Source organism: Panthera uncia (genome assembly GCF_023721935.1).
Source record: "Panthera uncia isolate 11264 chromosome A1 unlocalized genomic scaffold, Puncia_PCG_1.0 HiC_scaffold_16, whole genome shotgun sequence".
NCBI lineage: Eukaryota > Metazoa > Chordata > Mammalia > Carnivora > Felidae > Panthera > Panthera uncia.
In genome coordinates this window covers 38,279,288-38,298,619 of record NW_026057576.1, presented here as the reverse complement: position 1 = coordinate 38,298,619, position 19,332 = coordinate 38,279,288, and the positions used below count along the sequence as shown (strand labels likewise).

Sequence of the window (19,332 nt, the reverse complement as noted above, 5' to 3'; positions counted from 1 at the left end):
ACATATTAGTAATTATGTTTGATTTAGACTCTGCACTAGGGCATACACTGTGTGTGTGTGTCCGTGTGCGCGTGTGTGTGTGTGTGTGTGTGTGTGTGTGTTTTAGAGGCGTAACATACTCCTAGTGGTTGAATAAAATACCTTTCAAATTCTGGATAGCTTTGTTTTCAACCTGAGGTGCTCAAATCCTCTTTAAAACCTAGTCCCTCCATTTTATCTTAATAATTACATTATTTCTTTATGTCTCTAGCTGAGTTTGGCTCCTGGCCAAAAGCACTGGCAAAAAAAGCCTTTAAGACAATGAGAACTGAATATTTACGCTCCCCGCTTTCCCTGTCCTGTATTTCCTGAGTTGGTTGCCTCCCTCCACCAAAGGACAAAGTTCCAGTGGGAAGCGCAAAACTCACAAATACTCTCTTCAGGCTCAGATAATCACTCTCTGCCTTTGCCTTTTTTTTTTTTTTTTTTTTAAATCTGGACGTAGATAAAAATGTCCCAATCTTGCTAGTTCCCCACATACCGTGCCATCTCTAGCTATTTCTCTATACCCTGCACATACCTTTGTATATATTCTTTTTGAATTTTTTTTTTCAATTTTCTCTTTCAAGTGTGCTGTCTTTTTCTTGCTGAGATCCAAGGTGGTACAGTAGCGACACACACGCACATATAGAATTAAAGGATGTGCCAACAATTGAATGATAAATTATTTGTTTGCACAAGGATAGAAATTCATCATGACCTCAAGAACACTAGATCCAGAAATTGGGATGTCATTAGAATGTCTTCAGAACTCTTTGAGTTCTAGTATGCTTCAAGCTTCTCCATTGCTTTGGGCTAACTCTGGCAGAGAATATTGGCTAGAACACCTATACTTTGTGAAGTTGCAAGCAACTAGATCTTGGTATTTTCAGCTCTGAATCAAAATTTCTATAGACTTTTCTTGTCTCTGAGAAAATGAGAGAGGTTAGAACCCTATGCAGGCACTGAACATCTATACAATGTAGCTGGAATTTGAAAATTAAAGTAGCCACTAAAATATTGAGATATTAATCCTTAGAGTAGTATATGGCAAAAACACACACAAATTTGGGAATCAGAGATATGAATGTCTCCAAGAATTTAAAAAGATCACAAATTATATACAGTAGAAATATGTAAGTTTTGTCAATTTTTGATATTTGTAAATTTATCATAAGGAAAAGGACTAACTATAATGTCTATTAGTAGTATGCTGACATCACCTTCTAAATAATTCCTCCAAATTTTCTTCTTTCTGTCTGCTAAAATAAAGTTTAGAGATGAAATGAAAAACTCCAGGCATACAGGATACCTTGATTAAATATTTATTTATGGAAAATAACTACATCTATATGATTTTTTTCATCATATTTTTAGGAATAGGGATTAACCTCAGAAAATTTAGCCAATTTATTATAAAATAACATGGTTGTAAAATATATTAAAAATCAGTATTTGGTATGCTTTATATATAGGCCCTCATCAAGAAAATCATCTTCAGAGTTATGTGTCTAGTAAATACAATTTACATCGCAGACAGCAACAACTAGAATAATATTAAATTTAAGTTGTATATGAATTGAGATAACATCTGTGAAGTTGAGTAAGTATTTCAAAGGAGGAAAATTGAATTAAAAATGTAATTAAATGTCATTCTGAATCTTCAAATGACACATCTCTACTGCATATAACTGGAATCTTCTGGAATCTTTTATAGGAAAACATATAAAATAACAACAAATTGTATGATAAGAATAAATTGAGACTATATCTTCCTATGTGGATGGAGAAGATAATCTAAAATATATACATATTCTGATGTCATGGTTGCAGAAAAATTAATATCAATATTGGAATCACAATTTGATGGTAACCCTATAAGAATAAGTGGTAACATGAATATCAGATCATAATTTTCACATGTAATAAAGAATTTGAATAAGGATTTGAACAAAGATGAATCCTTTAGGATATCAGAGGAAATAAAATTCACTAAAATAAATTCCAACCCATTATACAATTATTGCACAGAAACAGTAAAAGGACAATATGACAGGTTTCCGGAATCTATAGTTAGAATGTTTGCACATATTTTATGCAATGACACTGCATATTCAGATTGATCACTGACCTAGGCATTAGATAACCAATTCACAAGATGCAGACCCTAAAGTGGAAAGTTGGTATTTATTAACTATGTTTGAGGCTGGGACATTCAGGTGAATTAGCTGTTGAAATTGAAATTTTATTGTATGTTGTCAGATAATGTCTTCTAAAAATGTGTATCCATATATATTATATCTAGTAGCTAATAAAAAGGTAAATGTTGGGAAGACAAGTATAATAAGAAAAGTGGTAGTGAGCCGTTCAAGAATTTTATCGTATTATTTTATTTTTTTATAGAGTTCATTTATTTATTTTTGAGAGAGAGAGAGAGCGTGCGCACAAGAGCAAGAGTGAGACACAGAATCCAAAGCAGACTCCAGGAGCTGAGCTATCAGCACAGAGCCCACTTGAGGTTCAAACTCACGAACCATGAGATCATGACCTGAGTTGAAGTCGGACGCTTAACTGACTAAGCCACCCAGCTGCTCTGAAGAATTTTAAACTGGATTTTTATTGACTATGTACCCCATATGGGACCTTTCACAATTTATTTTAAATATTTATAGGAATATTTATTCTTCATTAGTGTTAGGCAAATTTTATTGAAATATTCAAATTAATGTTCCAAAAGAGTAGATTTTCAAGGAATATTAAGGGAAAATATCTTTTCTTTCTTTAATTCTTCTCTTTAATCTAGAGTGTAAGGGAAGAGATTTTAAGGCACGATTGGGAATACCTTAAAACTCTATACATGATTTATTTCTTCCCACAGGATTTAACTTCACACCGGACTGGCTTTATGGATCAGTGACCTGTGAAATTATAGAAACTTATGCTTTGTGTTTAGCTAATTCTCTGTTTTCACCACCTTGAAAATCTTTTTTTTTTTTAAACAAGAGACTGTATAATTTCATTTGGCACTGAACTCTGCGAATTACGTAATCTATCCTGAGTCCATCAGTTCAGAGATGTTTATCTTTTTTCACTCATGTATCTTGGTTCCTAAAACAGTAACTGATTATAGGTAGGCATTTAGTAAATAATGATTAAATTAAACCATGTACTTCAGGCTCACATAAATGTCTCCAACTGCACCCTCTCCATTCTTAGGCCTATTTTAATAATATGACTTTCTTTTCCTCAAAATAAAGAGAGGGGTAGATTAATATAATATTTTTGAAACAAATGAAATTGCCTTGCATATTAAAATCTAGAAATGAAAAATGAAGTATTTTGAGTTATAGAGTTAAAACTACAGGCTGTCTTCTTATTAAGGGAAGAGAGGGGTACCTTATTAAGGGAAGTGGCTCAGTTTGTTAAGCCTCTGACTCTCGATTTTGGCTCAGGTCATGATCTCATGGTTTGTGGGTTCGAACCTTGTTTTGGGCTCCATGCTGACAGCGCAGAGCCTGTTTGGGATTCTTTCTCCCCCACTCTCTTTGTCCCTCCCTTGCTTGTGCTCCCTGTGTCTCAAACAAACAAACAAACAAACATTTAAAGAAAAAAGAGAGAAGAACATTCTCTTTATTTAATTCAACAGTTCAATAAAGTTTTAGAATCTCTGTCTCATTCTGTCTCTTACATGCTTCCTGTTTTTAATTTCTGGCTGTGTACTTGAGTTTTCCAGGATCACATCATCAAATTTAATCTTTATCCTCTTTTTAACTCTCTTTGACAGTTTCATCATACTCAAGAACTTGGCTAGCTATTTATTAATACTGCCAAAAATGTATAACCTCCTCCAATGAACTCCAGACAAACACATAAACATTCACTAAATTATTTGTATACGTGCTTCACAGACAACCTGATCTCAGAAATCTGAGCTTTATTTATTTTCCTATGTGCTGACATACATATCCTATGTATCCTATGGATACATGTATCCCCACAGAATCTTGTTTGCTGTATTATATAAGCATCTATCGATTTGTGGCAATTCAATATCACACATTTGTTACTTTCCCAAGAGAAAATTTGAAATTGAAAATTTTCAGTTGGAAAATATGAAGTAGAAAATATTTCAGATTCATAATTATAGTCAGAATGATTCTTAAGTTTAAATGTTTACTGTTGCAGAATCTATAAATCCTATGATATTTGGGTTAAAGAATCATGAATGATTAAATCTGGACTCTTTTTATCTTTTTGCTTGTTATTTATATGAATAATAAATAATATTTATCTTTGTATAGACTATGAAACTATGAAGAAGAAAGCATAAAATCTAAAGTAAAAGATAGTCCTGGACAGGGGCGCCTGGGTGGCGCAGTCGGTTAAGCGTCCGACTTCAGCCAGGTCACGATCTCGCGGTCCGTGAGTTCGAGCCCCGCGTCAGGCTCTGGGCTGATGGCTCGGAGCCTGGAGCCTGTTTCTGATTCTGTGTCTCCCTCTCTCTCTGCCCCTCCCCCGTTCATGCTCTGTCTCTCTCTCTGTCCCAAAAATAAATAAAAAACGTTGAAAAAAATTAAAAAAAAATAAGTGACTTCTTACAGCAAAATACATACATACATACATACATATAATTTTTGTGGGACTAATAAAAACACAGAGATAAAGTATTAGAGAGCAAATGGCAAAAAAGCCAAGAGAGGGTGGAAATATTCTGTTCTAAATTTTTAATACTATTAGTGAAGTAGTGTAATATATATTGAAGTTAGAATGCATTAATTTCAAGATATATACCATAAAATTTAAGTAATCACTAAAAGGGCGAAACAATTCCTGCAAACTAGTGAGTGAACAAATGAGTGAAAATGACATCATGAAAACAATATTCACCTAATCTAAAGAAAATTGGTAAAGAAGAAAAGGAAAAAGATAGGTCAAATAAACAATAAATGACAAGACATTAGATTTAAGTCTAAATATATGAATAATTACCTTAAATATAACTAGTCTCAATCCCCAACTAAAAGGCAGAAACTATCTGATTAAATAAAAATGCCAGGAGATTATGTATTGCTTACAAAAACAAACAAACAAACAAACAAAAAACCCAAAACATTTAAATGTAAAGACATGGATAGGTTATAATTTAAAATATGGAAAAAGATGAATCATGCTCTTATCAAAAGCAAGATAGAGTATCTATATTCTTATTAAAAGAAAATTGGAGTGCATCAGACAAAGAAAAGCTGAAAATTGAAATAAAAGTTACTATTTACAATAGTATAAAAATAAAATTCTTAGGGATACATTTAATATATAGGTACATATTTGACAAAAGTCTTAAGTTTTACATTGACTACTATAAAACAAATATGGCTGACAAATGAAAGAAGACTTAAGTAAATGGAGCGGCATATTATGTTAATGGGTAATGGATCAGAACACTCAAAATAGTTAAAACATTAATTCTTTCAAAATTGACCCATAGATTCAAGTCAATCCAGTCAAAATACAAATAGGCTTATTTATAAACGTTGAAAAGCTAAAATGTATGTGGAAATACCATCTACTTAAAATGGCCAAGGCAATGTTGAAAAGATTAATACAGTTTTAGAACTTAAAGCACCCGATTTCGACACTTCTTATATAGCTACAGTTATAAAGTCTATGTGATATTGTACTGAAAATAGACGCATAAATCAGTGGAAAACAATAGTCCCACATACATATGGCCAATTGATTTTTAACACACATGCCAAGGCAATTCAATTTAAAAATGATTAATTGGTCAACAGATGGCACTGGAACAATTGGATATTCTTATGCAATATTGAAAAAAGAAATCTAGGTACTTACCTTACACCATATTCAAAATTTAATTTGGGCTTTTCGTGTTACATCCATATCTGTGTTTATATTTTATTTGTCTCACTTTCAAGTGTATCATGGTAAGTGTACAGATATTTTCATTAATAATATGCTAAGATTTGGCAAAAAAGAAAAAATTCCTTTTGAGTTTGCCCTAAAATAAATGAAACTTAATTCAGGAAAAAATAAATATAAATGTGTCATAGATATAAATGAGAGAATAAAAAATTAAGTATCTAGGCAAAAATTAGGAGAAAGTTGTGATGATGTTAGTTTTGGTAAATAATCTTAAAATGTGATTTAAAACATGTGAATGATGAAAGAAAAACATCAATATATTGGGTTTCATCAAAAAATGAGAAGGTAAGAGACAGACTGTATCCCCTTTATGAAACATATTTGTTAACAAAAAATGTATGTAGAATATATAGAGAATTATTATAACTCAATGAACAGAAAGCTAACAACCAACTTTTTTAAATGGACAAAATATTGAATTACAAAGGAAAATATACTGATTGCAAATAATCACCTATGAAGGTGTCAACATCATTAGCCAACACAATTAGATTCCACTACACAAGTATTTGAATGACTAAACTTAGAATGACTGATCATACCAACTGTAGGCAAAGCTGAGGAATAATAGCATTTTCATACACTGCTGGTGAGGATACAAACTGATAAGACTGGTTTGGAAAATATATCCTGGCATTTCATGCCTAGGTATTTACTCAAGATAAATAAGAACATATGCCCACATGGGGCACCTGGGTGGCTCAATTGGTAAAGTGTCTGACTTCAGCTCTGGTCATGATCTCTCGGTTTGTGGGTTCAAGCCCAATGTCAGTCTCTGTGCTGAAAGCTCAGAGCCTGGAATCTGCTTCAGATTCTGTGTCTCCCTCTCTTTCCCCCTTCCCTGCACTCTCTCTCTCTCTTTCTCTCTCTCTCTCTCTCAAAAGTAAACATTAAAAAAAGAACATATGCCCACGCAAAAAAAGTGGTACAAATGATCTCACGTACTCATGATCTAACGGTCATGATCTTATGGTAATGAGATTAAGCACGCGTCAGGCTCCTTGCTGAGTATGCAGCCTGCTTGAGATTTTCTCTCCCTCTCTCTATCGCTGTCTCTCCCCCATTTGTGCTCTCTCTCGCACTCTCTCTCAGAAACTAATAAATAAACATTAAAAAAGAATTATTGAATATATGCACCAATATGAATATATCTCAGAAAAAGTATGCTGAGTAAAAGGAGAGACAAAACAATAGATGCTTATTATTCTACATTTATATACATTTCTACAAATAAAATTTTGTTTTTAACAACAGAAAGTGTATCAGTGGCTGCCTAGGGATGGGGAATGCTTGGTAGAGAACAGTTTGGAAAAATTATAAAGAGGCATGAGGAAAGAGTTGGAGTACATATGTTCATTGTCTTTGATTTTAATGTGTCTTCATGGGTGAATCTATGTCAAAACTTATGATTTTGTTCACTTTTAACTATGTGTAGTTTAATCACATATGAATTATTCAATAAAGGATTCAAAAATGTCATAGCTTAATCGATGTTAGGTTATTATATTTGGAACAATGCTCTCAAAGAATACTTCTCACTATTGTACACCATTTGTATAGACATGTGAGATCTCACTAATTTCATATGTGAGAATAGAATCATTTAAATGGCAATTCACTTCTATTTATTTATTTTTAAATGGTAGTTTAAATGGTTTATTAGGAGCATAATCCACTTGCATTTTACTGACAACTTTTCCCACCCTGAGATGTGACCCCCCCCCCCAACAACCATGACCCTTTATCGTTAGCCATACCTGTAGGTAAGAGGGTTAGACACCTGATCCAAATGGGGCCGAAGAGAAGCTCTGTCATCTAAAATTGTATCTGGGATTGTGACATATTTGTGGTTCTCTCTTAATGCTTGAATTGTGGGGTTCCCATATATAGCTATGCACACAGAGAATTAGAGAAAACGAGTCTGAAGTGAAAGAGAAGAGAGGATATTATCAGAGGAGGCCTGTAATAGGATGTCATTCAGCACTGCAAAGAGGACCAGGTCACATCTGCCTTGAGATGGAATTGCTTTCCAGCTCCCAGTGCAGTTTTAGGAATTTGGACTATATCTCAGGGAATTGTAATGTATTTCTATATTTTAATAATGTATTTAATAACATATGTCACTTTACATCCCTTTTCTTTCTTTCTTTCTTTCTTTCTTTCTTTCTTTCTTTCTTTCCTCCTTCCTTACCTCCCTCCTTCTTCTGTCTTCTTTCTGTTTATTTTCTATTTTTTTCTCTAAATAAGATTTAATAGAATATCTATCATCTGGAAACAGAAGATTTCAAAAGAAGATATTTTAAATTTCATGGGGTTCAAAACTTACATTTTGAAAGTCAATTCCCTTTATTTGTGTGACAAGTAATAATTATATCTATGTGTGTATATATACATATATACATATTTCATGAAATGCATAATTTCGGATTTTAGTCATTCTCTGTCTCAATGTCAAATATTGAAATAAGAAATTGCACTATGGATTCAGAACACAGCATAAGACAATCACTAAATAAACCCTAGTAAAAATGACCTGGGAAAGAGAGTTTTTAAAAATACCCATAATGTAGAAATACAAGTGTTTTGTTCTTTCTCTCCGGGTTGTGTTGGAAGAAAGGGAACGATTTGTTTTAAGAAAACTGAAGAGGTGATTTATGACCATTCTAGACCAATGTGGTGAATTCAGTCCTCAATATTCATAAACCAGGCTGTGGTCAGTAGCACAACCTGCTTGACAAACTGAGGAAAGTGAAAAGGACAATGTTCGACACTGTTTGTGTAGAGAACTGATTTAGTCTTTGCTTTTCTTAGCAGGTGTTGACACTATCATTTTTATTAGGAATTTGATGAAAACATATTGGATGACCTTTCATACATGCTGATTTATGGCCTTTTTCCAAGCCTTTTTCCCTTTCTCCCCAAACAGGATTTGAGAAGCTATAAGCTACCACCCAATTTCAGCTTTCTCTTTTATGGATCTGTCCCTGAGGCTACATGACAGTTTTGCTGAAATTGAGCCAATGCATCTCAGATGATCACACACAGGGTGGTCTGTCTGCTGCTTTCACTTTCCAAACATCCGTGACTATGTGAAATTGTTTTGTGTTGTGCTAAGAGTACCTTCTGCCCAAATGCCTGTGGCTTCTCTATTTCACCTTATCCTTCAACAGCTGCTTGGGATTCTCTCCTACTGTCATTGCCACCTTTACGGTAAGAAAAACCCCACTATTGAAGATTCTTTCTTCTAATCCTGCTTGCTAAGTGATTCAGCTGAAGGGCATGGGCCTTATCTTTGTTTCATCTTTATATTCCTTGCATCTTGTAAAAATGTGATGTTTTGTGCAAAAAGAGCCATAAAAGAAATACTTCATATATTTTAATGAATTCTTGATTTTAGATATGGAGGGGAAGGAATCATTTTTTCCCCCAACTTCTTTCTATCCCTCAAAATTTCCCGGTGGGGAACAAAGATGATTCAAGTTTCATTGAGATTTAAAGGGCCAATTCTTTCTATGTATGTTTTATGATCATCTGGTTAATGTCTGAACAAGTTGGTAGGCTATAAACATGAACTAGAATGTATTTAATGTTTACTTATTTAAAGTAAGAGAGAGAGAGAGGGCAAGAGAGAGTGAGGGAGCTCACAAGTGGGGGAGGGGCAGAGAGAAAGACAGAGAGAGAGAGAGAGAGAGAACCCCAAGTAGGCTCTGTGCTGTCAACACAGAGCCTGACATGGAACTCAATCTAATGAACCGTGAGATCATGACCTAAGCAGAAATCAAGAGTTGGACGCTTAACTGACTGTGCCCCCCAGATGCCCCTAAAATGCACCTTAAAAATCACACACTAATTCTTTGAGCAGTGTGATCAACTTAACAAAGATTTGGAAGTTAGAAGAGCCAGATATTAAAGCAAACTCTGACAACAATCTGTTTTGTCTTAATGTACCCCATACACATAATTTTTGATATACCCATACAATTTAGAATCTTGCCACAAAATTCCTGCTAAAATTTCTGGGTGTGTCCTCCTTTTGGAATAGTTCCCCTTATTCTGATATACATTTTTTTTTTCATGAAGGCCACTTCTGTATCCTCCATTTAACCCCAGAGAAAAACTATACTTCCTGGCACTAGAATGACAGAAAAATTTGTGAAGAACAGATATTTATATGTCCATCCTCAAGTAGTCTAATATGCATGTTAATACGCACTATTAGAATTAAAGCAGTGTTATAATGTAGGAAAAGAACATTAAATATGCAGTAAGAATATGAGAGAAACCAACTTCAAAATTTTGGATGTGCTTCAAAAAGGGAATGTTATGGAAGCTTCCCCAAGGAAGTGAGGTGTTTATTTGTTCTGAAAAATGAGTTAGAACTGGCCAGGACTTTGGACAGCATGGTAGGGAGATGAATCAGCATGTACAAAGATTATCGGTGGCTAGAGGAAGCAAGTCATGTTTACAAACTCAAAGATAAGTCTGCACATCTGGAGTTCAGAAAAAGAGAGTATGGGGTGTGATGAGGTTGAAAATGTAAGTGGAGGCCAAGGCTTGCTAGACTTGAGGACTTCTCACAGCAATGGAAAGGATTGAAGAGGTTTTAGCCAGAAAATGATGTGATCAGGTTAGGTTTTAAGTAGAGAACAAACTAGAAAAGAGCAAGAAAAAATACAAAGGGATATTTGGGAGACTATATAAGTAAACTATGTGAAAAGTGACGATAGCTTTATACAAGAGCAAGAATAGTGCACAATGAGAGTAGATTTCCCAACTCTTTCCGCAGTTACCTAATGAGTGTTATCTGTTGAATGAGTTATAAATAATGGCTTTGTGCAGAAGGGACATGAGCCACTTCCAAGAGTAGCTCATTAAAAAAAGCCAACATGTACCCACTATGCTCTCACCCTTTTACCATCCTGATACAGCTGTAGTACAATCAGAGGGAAAGGCAAAGGCTGTATGACAGATGGAGACTGCATCTCAGAACCACTGAATGAGAGGGAGTATTCCACAACCAGGTGTGTCTCATCTGGGAATATTTTCTGAAAAAAATATTTTTTTGAGTTGGTTTGAGCTATTACACATTAGGGGGGTATTTGTTACAACAATCTAAATACTGGCAGTGATACGGATATTTAGTGAATATTGTAGAATAGGCAGGACTCAGAAATTGTTCAGCTGGACTTGGCAGGATTCAGTTATGTGTGCTGAGAGATTGTGGTGAAGGCTCTGGAGTCAGATTACTTGGGTTTGTAGCTCATCTCAGTAACTTCCTAATTATGTGAGCTTGAGCAAATTACAAAATTTCTCTATAAATCATTTTAAGTCTTTAAGATCTGATTACAATTAATAACCCAGGTTATGGAGTGTTGAAAAGACTACATGAAAGTATCCGAATAAATTGTGAAAAAATATCATCGAGTATAGAGAACATATACTGCACAAGATGCTAGTATCATATCAATATGTTCATGTTTTATTAATATAAGATTGATATATTGGACATTGTTTACAGCATCATTAAAGAGGATTCTGGTTAAGGGATAAAGGTCACAAGGATATTCTTTGGAGTCTTCTTTAAGTTACATCTGCCTTTACATAATCAAGCAGAGATGTCAAATAGACATTTGGTACATAGGTGTTTGGCACTCAAAAGAAAGGTATAGAATAGAGGTATTTTGGAAATATTTTGTAAGCATTTGATCATTAAAGACAAGTATATGGATGAGTATGTCTAAGAGTACAGAAAAGAAAAAATAGAGAATAAGGTCTTGGGATGATCCTGAGGAATTAAAACATTTCATGGGAGGACTAAGAAGGATTAATTTGCAAGGAACCTGAAGAAACGGGCCATAAAGATAGACAAAGCTATTGTCACAGAGGCCAAAGAAAGAGTTTTGTTTCAAGAAAAAGGAAATTCTCAATGATATTAAATTCTGCTCAAGGGTCAAATAAGGTTAATTATTTAATATTGGTTTACAGGCTTGATTTGAACTTCAGTTTTTTGGTTTAAATAATTACTTCCTGAATTTTCTCTTTAACTCAAGAATTATTGTATTGTATTGTATTGTATTTTTTATAGACACAAGTTTTATGATTGTTAGTTTTTAATTTATCCTTTCTTATTGATATCTAGTATTTATTTGGTTATGAAATATGACATTATTTCTTTTGGACCTTATAAATAAGGTTCTTGGGGGGTGCCATTATGAGCGGATAGTTGCTTAATTTTCTCAAGTTCAAGTGCACACGATAAGAATAAATCTACCCAGGCTGTTGGCATAAATATATAGCTATTAATTCTAACTATTAATTATTCAAATCTTCAATAACTTTGCTTATCTTTTGTCTGCCAAATCTATCATTTTTTGGGAAACGTGCTAAAACTTCCAAACATACTTGAATTATATTGCTTTTTTTAACTTTTTTTACTGTTTGTTTTTGAGAGAGAGAGAGAGAGCAGGGGAGGGGCGGAGAGAGAGGGAGACACAGAATTCGAAGCAGGCTCCAGGATCTGAGTTGTCAGCACAGAGCCTGATGCATGGCTCGAACCCACAAACCATGAGATCATGACCTGAGCCAAAGTCAGAGGCTTAACTGCTTAACCGACTGAGCCACCCAGGCACCCTTATTGCTTTTTTAAATATATATTCATAGACGTATTTTATTGAATAAATCTTTCTTTTACCAGTATTTAAAAATCCCACTTTTCCTGATGATTTCTTTTTTTCTTGAATCTTGCTTTTCTCTCATATTAATTTGATCCCAGGTAAAATCCTGCTGATGTGGGAAGGTGGGACAGTGACACAACTCTGTTCTGAAAGCTTCTCTCACAAGCTCCCATCCAATGCTTCACACCCATTTATTTTCCATTAGGGGATTCTGCTTCCCAGGGAGCTCTCTGTACTTCCAGTGCAGATTCCTCTGGTTATGTGTCCCATGGGAATGGGCTCAGAAAGGAGTATCAAGAGCATGCACAGTAATATCCTTTTGGTTATAAGATCCTCATAAAATATTATTAGCCTCTCCCACCGAATCCATCCCTCAGAGAACCTGAGTTCTATTGTTCTGCCTCTCAGTGGTAAAAGGGTGGAAAAAGAGGGACTTAGTAATGGGAGGGTCCAAAATTTATATAACAAAATGGCTCTACCCACAGACTCCCATAAATAACAATGGTCCCTTAGGTGCTCTGGGCTGCCATTTTATACCTCTGTGACACTTCCATTTCTTTAGTGTTTTTTCAAAAAATCTATATGAGTATCTCAAGTCTGTCAGTCTTCCACCTACAGCATCTCTAGGGTTACACTGGAAAGAGGGAATCAGCAGCCCACACTAGTTTGTCATCTTATTAAGAACCAGAAGTCAATTTTGATATACTGTAGAAATCTAATTCTTCAAACTGACAAATTGATATTTAAATCAGGCTATTGTAATAATCCTCAAGCAGATTGCATTGCAGGTGTCTAAAAATCTTATAAATAACCTTTTCTAACAAGCAGTATGCTATATATCATCCAAAATGAGAAAGTAAGGAGATGTACTTTAAAAAGTGCATATTTAAAGTTTTACCTAGGTGAAATATGCCCAAATACCAGGCTTAGATTCAGATGTTGGCAGGGGTTTAGGTTACTATTAGGCCTCAGGGTACAAGGACCTTACTGTTATTGTTTCTGATTAATTCAACCTTCCTACTCAGACAAACAAGCAAACAAAAAAGTAAAACAGGAACAAAAGATAGTGAAGAACCTAAAGAAATTCATATAGCCGCAAAGATTATTTTCTGGCAAGCCCAGTTTTAAAGAGATGTATGTAAGACAGCAGTTGTGATGTAAAACCCAAGACAAATTAACTGCATAGATTTTAAGAAGAGATTCAGAAAAATCTGAACCTAAATGACAAAGTAGTGTAGGAAATACTAACATCCTTTTAAAAGTCCCTTTTGTGAAGCATGTTATGGAAAAAAAGAAGAAGAAGAAGAGCTAAAAAGTGTAGGACAAATGATATCTCAACTAAAGATGATATAGAAAGAATAAAAGCAGTCGTCTTTAAATGTGCTTCATATTTTCTATTAAGAATACTGTTTGCAAGATGGAAAGACTAGAATAAACATGGACAAAGGAATTGAAATTCCCAAGTCTGTGAAGAGATAGTTACACTAAATAAGATCATTTCTCCAGGCCCGGGTGAATCTAAATTCAGAGCACACAGACACACACATACACGCACACAATAATCAGCTAAACTCTGTTCTATCTGACTGAGTAAACGCTATAGTCCTTGCAGATCAGGAAGAGACTTTACAACAAGGAAGACTGATCAGATGGAGAAATCATTATTGCTCATTACTTGGGAGACCAGTAACAGCAGCGGCAAGTTGGTGGGCCTGCCAAACACACATCAGTAGACTTTCATCTTCAGGTCAGTTTCTAAGTCAGTAAACATATCTTGGATGTCAGTCACAATTTCACATTTTTTAGGGTTTCAAAAAGAAGTTTCACTACAAATAAAGTCAATGACATTTAGCACTTAGGAATACAATTTTGTCCCTGACCTCAGGTATCTCACAATTTGTGAAGGCAAAAAAATAAATAAAACTAAGATAAAAAATAAGTATTTATAATACAGGGAGATAAATAATATATAAGTGACATCTACATAAAGAATTTCAAGCACATATTTTAAATATTCTGTGCACAGTGGGAAGGCACTAAATTATTTTAAGTATAAAAGTATTTAGAAAGATAACTGGAGCTATTGTGAAAAGTTTGGCTAAATTCTACTTTCAGTTTATCCTATGAGATAAAATTTTTTTCAAGCTGGTTCCCATAGAGGCTTTACAAGTATTTCAGCACAAGTTTGGTTCACTTGTTCTTTTGAAATACATAGTCAATTCTTGATTATTCTTGACTAGATTAGAAATTAACTGTGATTAGGAACTAGGCTCATTCCATAGACAATTGGACTCTACCTTCTCATTATGTAGACTTTTTGCTTGTATTAACTTCCAAATCAATATCTCCAAGTCCATAACTCTCCTAAAATCTGAATCCATACATACAAATTTAGCCAAATATTTCCACCTGGCGCACTCAGTTGATCTCCAAAACCCAAGGTTTTCCAAACTGAAGTTATTATCCTCTTTAAAAACTTGTACATTCCTATAAGTTTCTTATTCTTGAAAAATAAATACTACTGCTATCCACCGTGGCTAGAAACAAGAATTAGTTTGAGATCTGTCCCTTTTGTTCCCTACAGATGACCAAGCACCAGCTCTCCACAAATTTTTATCAACTATTACTATTGTTTTAGGCACAGGGGATATTTTTTTAATTCATTAATTTGTAAGGGCCATAATATACCTTTAGCACGTACATAATGCAACCATTTTCTGTAAATATTTCACCTATTAGGAGGGAAATGATTTTAGTCTTTTCCATACAATCAAATATGTCATTATAATACATGTGACCTGCACTCAAGTAAATATTAGAGAGCATCTGCTCTATCTGTGCACACAACAGGAGGTAAAACTCAAATGAAAAAGTGAATTCATAGCATGCTGTGTCATGATATTATTATAATAATTTTAGTGACTCATTGTACTCATTAATTTTTTAAAAATATTATTAAATAAAATTGCGCATAACAAAGTTATACGTAAATGATCATCATTATTGGCTTTATATAATGGGTGTTCTCTTTTAGGTATCATTTACAAAGAAGTTTCTTTGCTTTAAAATATAAAAAAAATTCTGAATTACTTAAATAATCTTTTAAGAAATACATCAAAGTAATTATGGCATTCTAAATGTTATTGAGGAAATCCTGTCCCGTGCTAGGACATGAAACTTGAAGGACATTATGTTAAGCGAAATAAGCCAGTCACGGGCACCTGGATGGCTCAATCTGTTAAGCATCTGACTCTTGATTTTGGCTCAAGTCATGATCTGGCGGTTTGTGAGAAGGAGCCCTGCACAGGGCTCTGTCCTGATAGTGTGGAACCTGCTTGGAATCCTCTCTCTCTCCCTCTCTCTCTGCCCCTTCCCTAGTCTTGCCAGCACAAGCTTTCCCTTTCTCTCAAAATGAGTAAGTAAACATTAAAAAGAAATAAGCCAGTCGCAAAAAGGACAAATACTGCACTACTCCACTTACACAAGGTATCTAAAGTAGTCAAATTCTTAGAAACAGAGGGGTGCCTGGGTGGCTCAGTCAGTTGAATATCTGACTTGGGCTCCAGACATGATCTTGCTGTTTGTGAGTTGGAGCCTCGTGTCATCGGGCTCTGTGCTGACAGCTCAGAGCCTGGAGCGCTTCACATGATGTTTCCCTCGCCCTCTGCCCCTCCCCCACTCATGCTCTGTCTCTGTGTGTCTCTCTCTCTCAAAAATAAATAAACATCAAAAAAATTTTTTGGAAACAGAAAGTAAAATGGTGGTTTCCAGAGGTGAGGGAGAGGGAGAAAGAGTTGTTCAATGGTTTTAGAGCTTGTTTTGCAAGATGAAAGTGTTTTAGAGATCACTTGCACTCTACACTTAAAAGTGGTTAGGATGATAAATTTTATATGTTGTATTTTTTACTACAACAAAATAAGAAGCAGTTCGAAAATAAAACATAAAAGAAAAGGGCTCCAGGAAGGGCGACTCACCCCTCAGCGCACACCCAGGTCAAAGGCCCCCAGCCCAGGGTCCCAGTGGAGCACAAGGCAAGGTGTGAAGGCAGGGCTTGGAAAACCAGGCCACTCCAACCAGACAACTGTAAGATATTCTCACAAATGTGGAGAAGCATTTCGGAGAGCAGTGCCAAATCTTTGCTGCTTATGTGAGGAAAACTTCCAGACTGTGAGGCAAAGCAGACCTACTGGAGAATGAAATCAATTGTATGCCTCTGCAGAGACCCCACATTTAAAGCGGGACCTGAAAAACTTCGCTGAGGAGTTTGCCAAACTTTAGCATTATCTACAAGCAGAGGTTGAAAGATTTGAAGCTGAAGTGGTTGAAGCTTTGAAAGCTTACGGACCAATTTTGAGAATGAAAGGCAATGACTTCAAAGCAACATTAACAGCAAGGAATTGAGAAGCTAAACAATTAACTCAGAAAGAACATGTCAGCAAAACCCATCTGGTCCGCATGTTACTTCACAGACAGAAACCGAATTGCAGAGAGAGCTGCAATGGATGCTACCCAAACAGCTCATCATCTGGATGAAACTATTGACAATTTCAAAAAGCAGTAAGTAAGGATCTAAAGACTATATTTTCAGATTTGATCACTATTGAAATGTGATTTATTGGCAAAGCATTCAAGGTCTACACTGCTGCTTACCAAAACATACAAAAGATTATTGAGGAAGATTTAGAGCTTTTCCAAAATTGTCCGTACCACCAGATTGTTCCTCAGGTTTAAATCTGGTCAGAGCAAATTCAAAGTGGCCTCTTGAGAGATTACTGTCAGCTAAGTCTGTATCTTGAACAGGACATGTAGCCACCTGTCTACTCAGAAAAGGATCAACAAACAGAAGATGATGAAAAGGACAAAGAGTTAGACATTACAGAAGAAGAAAATTAATTTTCTCTGTAAACTTTGCATTTCAATTTTCATCTTAATCCAGACTTGATCCAGAATTACCAAATTGTAAAACTTTATACTGGCTTCATACATGTTAAACCCCAAAATGAAATCCTACTGGAAACCCCCAAATCAAAATCCTTTAACAAATTAAAGGAAATTTATGCTGACCATAAATGAAGATTTTAAAAAATATAACACACCAGTCATTTCAACACCCAATCTAACAGTATGTGATTTTTGCATAAATTCCACTTTTTAAAAAGATTATGTACTTCAGAAGTATTTCATATCAACATACTATACCTAGTTGAGATTACAATATAAACAAATGACAAAAACCAAGAGATCTAACAATTACACTTGCTTCTTTTGAGCTCATTGCCAAAAAAGGGTCTTTAGTCATTCTAATTAAATACAAATTCTATTCCATAAAGCATTAATCAAAGAAGCAAGGTGATTTTGCCCTTTACTTTTTTTTCACTTTTACTACAACTTGGAGTTTCATTATTTGATACATAACTTACTTTTCAGTAAGACTGTAATTACTTTTGATTAAAGGTAATGAGACACTAGGATATCAGTGTCATAAAACTATACATAAAGCATAAATTTTAGCTTCAGAAAGAAAGCCACATTAAGTCCAATTCTTGTTTTAAAATGAAAATGCTGTTGGGGAGCCTGGGTCGCTCAGCCAATTAAATGTCTGACTCCTGATCTCAGCTGAGGTCATGATCTCATTCATGGTCGTGAGATCGAGCCCTGCATCTGGCTCTGTGCTGGATGTGGAGCCTGATTAGGATTCTCTATCTCCCTTTCTCTCTGCCCCTCCCTGCTCATGTGTACTCTCTCTCTCTCTCTCAAAAAAGGGAAAAAATTAAAAAAGGAAAAAAACACAAATTCTGTCATACCAAAACATACACCGTACTACAACTTTTGGAAAGCTGTAGTTTGGTGGGATGTTGCATAAGAAAACATGGAAAACCATAAATCATTAAAAGTCTATAAAATTTTTACCAAACCACTATCTAATTAATGAAAGAGCATTTTGTCATTATATTCCAGAAAATAATCAGTTTGATCAGAGCCTTTCAATGCATCCAAAGCTTTTGTTTCTTTGATTGGGGATCGTACTCTTGTTATTTCACACTAGTCAGGCATATAAAATTATGATATTTACAATATCACTTGGGAAGACCACAAAAAGAAATAATTTGTACCAGAAAATTAAAGACTTTTTAGGAAAAAAGTGATAAAAATGGCTTTTGAAGAAGTTTTTACACACCATGTATGTGCTTCTTAACGTTAGTGAAGATAAATAACAAGGTGAGAAAACATATGTTTACAGATTGATTTAAATGTGTCCTAGCCTTCCAAAAAGTACAGAAAAATATCTGTGCCGTAGTAAGATGTGAGATGGTTTAGAATTCATACTTATTAGTTCTTATTCATTTTTAAAATGAGCAAGCTAATGCCAGAATAATGGGCTCTTTCAGTCTGTGGAAAAACCACTTAGTTGCTCTGAAATTATATGTTTAATATAAAGTTACGTTGGATACCAATATTGATTTGAAAATATTAGCTTGATTTATAGTTTCAAATAGTATTACGTGGTTTTTGTTCTTTGGCCATTATGTCACCGAGTTAGAAATTTATATGAGAAGATAGCCTAATTGTGGCTCCTCAAGTCTGAAAACCCTTTTATAAAAGATTACCATCTGCATATTATTGAATAAAATATGTATGAGTCCAGAGACAATATCGCTCATAATGCAATTTTTCCTAAAATTACGTTTTCAGAAAT

General features: G+C 34.7%; 1 pseudogene; it reads left to right on the top strand.

Moving 5' to 3' along the window:
* Positions 1–16,677: 16,677 nt before the first annotated feature.
* On the top strand, positions 16,678–17,528 carry LOC125933848 (CBY1-interacting BAR domain-containing protein 1-like; annotated as a pseudogene).
* Positions 17,529–19,332: the final 1,804 nt, after the last annotated feature.